The following is a 7,483-nucleotide window of genomic DNA, read 5'->3' on the forward strand; positions in this document are numbered from 1 at the left end:
TGCAGAACATCCTTTTTGTGAGAAGTGTACATTTACTTCATCTTGAAACTGCAGAATCAGGCCCTTTACTAACCCCCCTGATCCTCTCTGCAACAAGCATACAGGAGTGCAGAGCAGAGCCTACGAGCAAAATTTAAATTCTCCTAAACAAGGACCAAGTGGAAAGAAGCTTTAAAATTCTCGGTGCTGCTCCAACTTTTAACTGTATCACAGGAAGCACATAGAGAGAACAAAACCAAACCAACCAACAAAAACCTGTGTCATTTAAAATGAAAGGAAATAACAACTCCACCAATGTAACAAAGACTGAAAGACTGGCACATGAAGCTTGTTAAAGCTGTTGGGAATAAAACATTAGAAGTAGGCTGGGGATGGGGATCAAATTATGCGAAAGAAAGCTGAGGAGCACCTCTTTTCCTCCCTGTCCCAGGCGCTCTATTAATGGGATTCAAGAGGAGATGGGACACAGCTTCTCATCTGAACCCTGATATCAGGATGGAATATACAGGCCTTTATAAAGGAACTAGGGATCAAAAGGTATCTTGAAAAGCTGAGGTAAATGGAACAGATTTAGCAAGGCAAGGATTCCTAATTCTTGAACCTTGCTTTTGTAATGAGAGGACCCTACAAAGCAAGTTAAATCTGAACTAATTCTAGTCAACGGAGAAGCCTACTATCAGATACTTCCCTAGCTGATGGGGCAAGTTTGTACAACCTCTCTTTCCACGCCTGACGATCCATTATTGCCAGCTAAGAAACAGAAAGAATGTGGCATATGCCAGAAAAAAAAAAAAACAAAAACACCAACAAATTGAAGTTAGCTATTTTCAAAAAATAAACACACATCTTTAATTACACTATCATCTTTTCCCACCCACCCCAAGAGAACTTTATTCTTACCCAGTGAGAGGTCAAGGCCTCCTCAAAAAAAGTTAAAGCTGTCTAAGAAATGAAAGTGCAGATCTTCTTTCTTTTGATTTTACAAAAAAAGAAAAGCATTTAGTGCACAGCAGATGGAACCAAAGGGTCTTGGATCAGTTCATGCTATCTTGGAAACTACCAAGTCTGTCAAACACATAAATGTTGTTTTACCATTTCACACACTTTTAGCAAATTCTTGGTTTAATTCCTCCCTCTTGTTTCTTATCAAACGTTTGCTTTCTAAACTTCACAGAACTCTCTCCTTATTCAACTGAAAAGTCTTACCCAGAATCAAAATGCCGTATGATCTAAAAGTTATACAAATGATAAAGTGTCAGACTTCTCTAAACAGTTCAGTTTCAGAATTTACTGAATTCAAAGAGTTGTTTTAAAAAAAAAACCACTCTCCCCCTCTTCTTATCAAAATAGTTTCTCCACTTCTATTTACATTTGATTCTATGTGGAACACACCAGCTCAGTATAGCCTTTATTTTCGTTAAATGTTCACAAACAGCAGTCAAAGATAAGGATTTAATTTTCTTCTTTGAAGTGGCGCAGTATTTACCCTGAATGTGCAGAAATGGCTCTACACATACTGCCTTTGAAATTCGGCTGCCCTTTCAAGCTTGGTACATAACCCTTAGAAGCTGGCCCCTGCTAGGCCACAGGAAAGCTCTGAAGCTGCTGGTGGGGTGTCCATTCTCCACTTCCTTACGAAAGGGTAGTATCAGACTTAATTTATATTGTCCAAGAGTAGAGAAAAGCAAAAAGAAAGCTATCACAGGTCAAACAACTCTGTATCTAAACTAGCAATATCTCATACCAAATGTATTATTTCTCTAGTACATCCAGAAGAATCATAACCTTTTATTGATTTCCTTTTATGTACATATCAAAACATACTAAATCAGTGGTACAGATTAACTCATAACCATTAACTTCTGCTATCAGAATCTTATATACTGCTGTAAGACTGACAAACTGGTTTCAGACACTACAGAGGATATTTAGAAATTAGCATTCTTTTGAAACTCAGTATTATTTTAAAGTTAAAAAAAAAAAAACAGATTCAGTACAGGTATATGGTCAGCATAAAATTGTTGCAAGCTCAGAAGAAGTTACACCATTTCAGCAACTAGAAAACTAGTGATGAATTGATAAATGGGAGATAAATAATTCTGTTTATATCAAAGGTTAAGTCAAGGAACTTTATCTGACCAGAAACAAAATGTCACCTCTTCTTTCATTTTGAAGAAAAAGAACAGGACACCAAAGAATTGTTTTAGTTACTTAGAATTTATAAAATGGGTTTTCATTACAAAAGTGCAATGAAAATGTTTTGACAATAACCCTGATTCAACTTTATTTCCCAGAGGGCTCTCATGTTAAAAAAAAAAATCTTAGAATGCATAGCCCACCAACTGTGATGTGCTAACAATCTCAAAAAGCAGTAGTAATTTAAAGTGAGAAGAATCTTGCTGAAGAGGCAAAAAAGGTTGACTGTTATCCTAGATTTATTTTTCCTTCCATAAAACCTCAGTCTGTACAGACAAGATCTTTCTGACTTGTGCATTTTCAAATACGGTTAAAGCTGGGCTAGTCCTTATATGCAACAGCACTTAGGCATGGAAACAATACTAGCAGACCACAAAACAAAATTTAAAAATACCAAACAAGCAAACAAAAAAAACCTAAAGAGACTAGTATGCATCTTCCCTAGTTCAGACAAACTGCATATATAAAGAACGTATCTGCAGTAGTCCCAAAACTTAGTAATCATTTTTATGTAATAATGATTTGTTAGATGAAAAAAGAATGTATTATACACACATATTTAGAAGGCCTGTGTCATCTACATAGAGTTCAAGAGGCATACTAATACTTTTAGGCTGATGTTTTTCTTCAGTAGTTTGATACCATGTTCATAAACATCAGCTCAACATGTGGGTTTCTACCATAAATATTTTGGAAAGGGATCTTTATATATGAATCACATAGTGAAGCTCACCACATTACTACATGAGAGAAGGTGTTTTGGGACAGACATCATCTCAGCACAGCTTTAACACTCTCACCTTGAAAACTCTGGGAAACAGGGAGATAGGATCAATTGTCCAATATCTTTTTTTTTTCCTTTGGTTCTCCATTTCCAAACCCATCATTTACATTTCTTCTAACTATGGGGTACTCTTAGGATGTCACTCAGGTTACCTAAATTTCAAGAAGTAATACTGAACAAATTAAACTTCTTCCTTTAAGAAGAATGCCTAACCACAAAAACACACACAACCCGCAATACACATACGTACATATTCATACACTATGAATCAGCTAGAACAGAAGGCAGTTTAAAATGAAAAATAATCAGGCAGAAGAAGGACACAGAGTTCAGCTGTTAAGTACTCACAAGTTATTACTCTATTCTTACTCACACCTCTTCACCCTTTCCAGATGCAGCCTGGCAGCCCGGAGCAATGGCCACCTACCCAGAGCAGTAACCACTACCCAAACTGATTACATCCTGCTTAACATTAAGTTACCATATATGGGAGTAATTCTTCTTAACAAATCACCCCTTGGTAAGTTCCATCTAACATGCTCAACTAAGTTGGAGAAAGGATCAGAAGAATGTGTCACAGCGTCTCAGTGTCTTCAAATTCCATAAGATATATAAAAATCCTCCTACAGTTCCTACAGCTGCAGCAATAACAGCATTAACCAAAAGTATAATGAGAAGTTAAGAGGAACATCTTTTTCTTCTATAGCAAATAAAAACATGCATTGTATAGCAGAAGTCCACCTGTTTATCAAGTTTACTGAGTACATAACATCCATCAGCAGGGGATTCTTTGGAGATTCCTGTCCTGAACTTTCTATCTAAGATCTAGTTAGCAAGTTTGATTCTGTATCATTAAGAAATCTTCATATGAAATACACATAAGAGCATAACCACCTTAACCTTCTCTGCAAATGTCACTCAGTACAGGTGTGATCCTGCAGTTAGAGCAACCAAACCACTTTTCTATTACAAATGCTGGCTCTGCCTTTCCAATACCAGTAAAAACCAAAGTCTTTGTTGCTCTAACCATGTAATTGGACATTATCTCCTTCCACTAGGTGTAGCAGTGGTACAGCAGTTCAGTGGTGACCCACAATACTCACAATCTGCAAGAACTTCATACAGCTTCCCAAGAAAAAGGAGACCTACCAGATTTCTTTACAATAGTACTGCAAATCAGTTTAATTAAAAAGATGATGACACCTACTTAGACTTAGGCAGGCTTTTTTCCTTTTTCTTGAGTAGATGAGAAAATAAAACAAGAGGGAAAAAAAAACCAACAACAAACAAAACCATAAAAATCGCTCCAAACTAGAGCAGAAACTTAAGCAAGTATGTAGGACCCAAAATGCCACAGCAGACTTATAATTAATGTTTTAGCATGTCACTACTTTTACTACAATTGCATACAGTATTTCAGTTTCTGTATAATACATGCTTAAGTTTACAAAAAATTGTCTAAATCTGTTTTCAGAATCAATTCTTTAAAAATGCTAAGATTTCTTGCTATTGTGGTCACCTGCTGATTGTTGACAGACTGCACACAGATACAGCTTCTGGTACCAGGCCAAACTTACATTTAATCTGGGGAAAACAAATTCAGCATGGCTTTTTATCTGTATATTCAAGAAAACAGGAGTCAAAGTTTCACTGATCAAAAATATGTTGAACATGCTATGTTGTCAAGTCATGAAAGTAGCACTAAGCAACAAGAACCACCCCTAAAATGGAAAAATTAGATCAACTTTTTCAGCTTATCTGAGAAAGAACAAAGTAAATTTGTTATACACCTTAGATTATTAAATTCCATTACCATTTTTAAAGTAAAAGGTAACATGATACCTGGCCTTTAAAAACTTAAAGAGTCCTGGTTTCCTACCTTTGCTCCTCTATGTAGTGATACTTAAACTGCCACTTTCCTTATATATTTTTGTTTCTAAATTACATTCATTCCAGTATAAAATACAACTAGTGCATAAAAATGCTGCAAATAAAGGGGAAATGTCTTTATCCGAAGACCTTTTTATGTCTTAAAATGTCTTTAAATAAAGACCATTTTGATCTCCAGTTCTTTCTCATTGTAAGTTCTGCTGCCTAGTTTTAAATTATTTGGAAAATAATTTAAACCTCTGCTCCATCCCACCCCATATAATCCATGACATCTTTCAAATATGCAGCAGAGCTATAACTACATGTTAACAAGTCTATGAAGACAGATCTTATTTTTTTAAGACAGTAAACACAGTATTTTTCAGCGCATACTTTTTTGCAGTTAATTCTGTGTTTACATTTTAAGTAACGTAACTTCTACTCATGTTGAATTAATTCACTTTACATGCACAGTATAGAATATTCCTGCTCTGTAACCACCTGCTTATCGAAGAAGCAAATCTAATACTGCCAGCAGAAAAACATTCTCCTGAAATAACCGCTTTCTTAAAAATAAATAACTCAGTGCAGTATTACTGAGTACATAATATGAACCACTAAAGCAACAGATGATACCAAGGTGTGTGGGGGAAAGGGAGTCATACCTAACACACAAAGCTAAAGCCCTTCTCCAATCATGGGCACAGAAAAACACCACATGTCATATAAATCTTTGAGATACCACATAATTTAGTTGAAAAATGGTTTATTACACCACAGTTTCAGTCCCAGAAGAGAACAAAGTTTCCTATATTTAAAACACAGCACTGTCCTACTCAAGTAATTTAAAGTTTATTTCCATGATCAGAAACCAAGGGAAAATACTTCAATTTGGAGTTCACACTGAGATGGATAAAGCTGATCCCTATTAGAGAAGTCAGGTTCCATCCAGCAGCTCTTATTTCAAACAGACACACTACAGAAGCAGTATTAAGACTCATATAAACGTTAAGGACTATGACAGCAGACAATGAAGACCACTTTTGATTTAAGTGGGCCTTCAGTTTTCAGAAGTCTTCTGTTTTCCAGATTACATTTATTCCGGACACTACTTTTATTTGAAAGAATGATGCTTCCAGAACATAGCAAATACATCAGCTGAAAGAACCAAGACTGCTAAAATTTAAGAATATGGATAAAGAGGGAGAAAAAAATAACAAAAAAATCTACATCCATCTGCCAACTGGTGTGTGAGAAGAACACACACTTTTGGAAAACCTTGCATATTGATCAGTTGCTTTCTCACGATGCCGTAGGATATATGCAGGTACTTGCAGCCAGCACTTGATTTTTTTGCTTCTGACTTCAGTCAGAAGGCCCCTTTCTAAATCTTTAGTTATTTGGACAACTCCACACAGAAATTAATGGCCATTTTATCAAAGGTAACAAATTGAAACTTCAAACCCATAGCACTAAGCCTGAATATCTACGGCTTAGTTACCAGCAGATTGTTACTATATACAACTCTCCACTACAAATCTCGCTTCAATTAATTCATTTTAAATGCATCAAGTCAGAATACCTCCATTATATTGCTGTGTGATTACAGGACAAACCAAACACAACACACAAGTACTGTAAGAGCTATTTACTGCATCATCTCTGCTTCAAGAGGTAAAACCATTTAATATTTCCTGTACACTGTACTCATTTTTATCATGATCTTCCACCAGAACTTTGGCAAAAGATAGAATAAAAGAGGAGTAAAAGACTCCTGTCTCACACCTACCCACTCTATTCTCTCCTATAATTTCCTTAGTAGAGCTAGAACAGGTCACATCAGGTATTGCAATCTGATTACATGAAAACGGCTGCATGGACTCTTTATCATCTCCGTACTGCTGGATGCACAGTCACTGCAAAGAGTCCCTAGGAGAGATGTGAGTGACTATAGGTCAGGAGCAGAGAGTAGTCAATAAAGGAATCGCACGGAAAGAATCAGCAGAAACCCTCAAGACTTCAAGTACAGGTACTAAGAGAGCAGCAAGCTCTGCACAGCCCATCACAGGGGAAGAGCAGAGCACAGGGAGGCCTGGATGCACACTGGTACTGGCACTAGCAGCTGGCAGCTGCATCAAAAACATCATTAATCCTCCAAAGGAGAAATTACGAAGAAAAGGTGTTCAAGTTTGAAGCTGGATTTCAGCTAAAAAAAGTAAGCAACGTTAGTTATGAAGACTTATTAGAAAGCCTGAAACTTTCAAAGGAAGATTTGGAGAAAGCATTTTAAAAACTCCACATCAATCTACAAATAAAGCCACCACAGCCCCTGTACCTTAGCCCTCATGTCACAGCCCTGGAACCACTCAGAAACACCACCTCACTTCTGTTTCACCCCCATTTGGTAACACTTCACTGAAAGCCCTAACAACGTTAAGAGCCCGATTGTTTTTCCCTCTCATCTCAACTTTTTAAGGAACGGCCCAAGCCACGACATCCGCGTTCTTTAGAGAGACCGTGCTAGAGCAAAGCCGTGCGCGTCACTGGCACCTGAGGGGAAAGAAACCCAAACGCTGCAGTAAAGTTTATTTCTGCGAGGGTAAACCCTGGCCACGGCAGGCTCAGGCTGTCACC

This window comes from Corvus brachyrhynchos, unplaced genomic scaffold (assembly GCF_000691975.1).
Source record: "Corvus brachyrhynchos isolate BGI_N302 unplaced genomic scaffold, ASM69197v1 scaffold52, whole genome shotgun sequence".
NCBI lineage: Eukaryota > Metazoa > Chordata > Aves > Passeriformes > Corvidae > Corvus > Corvus brachyrhynchos.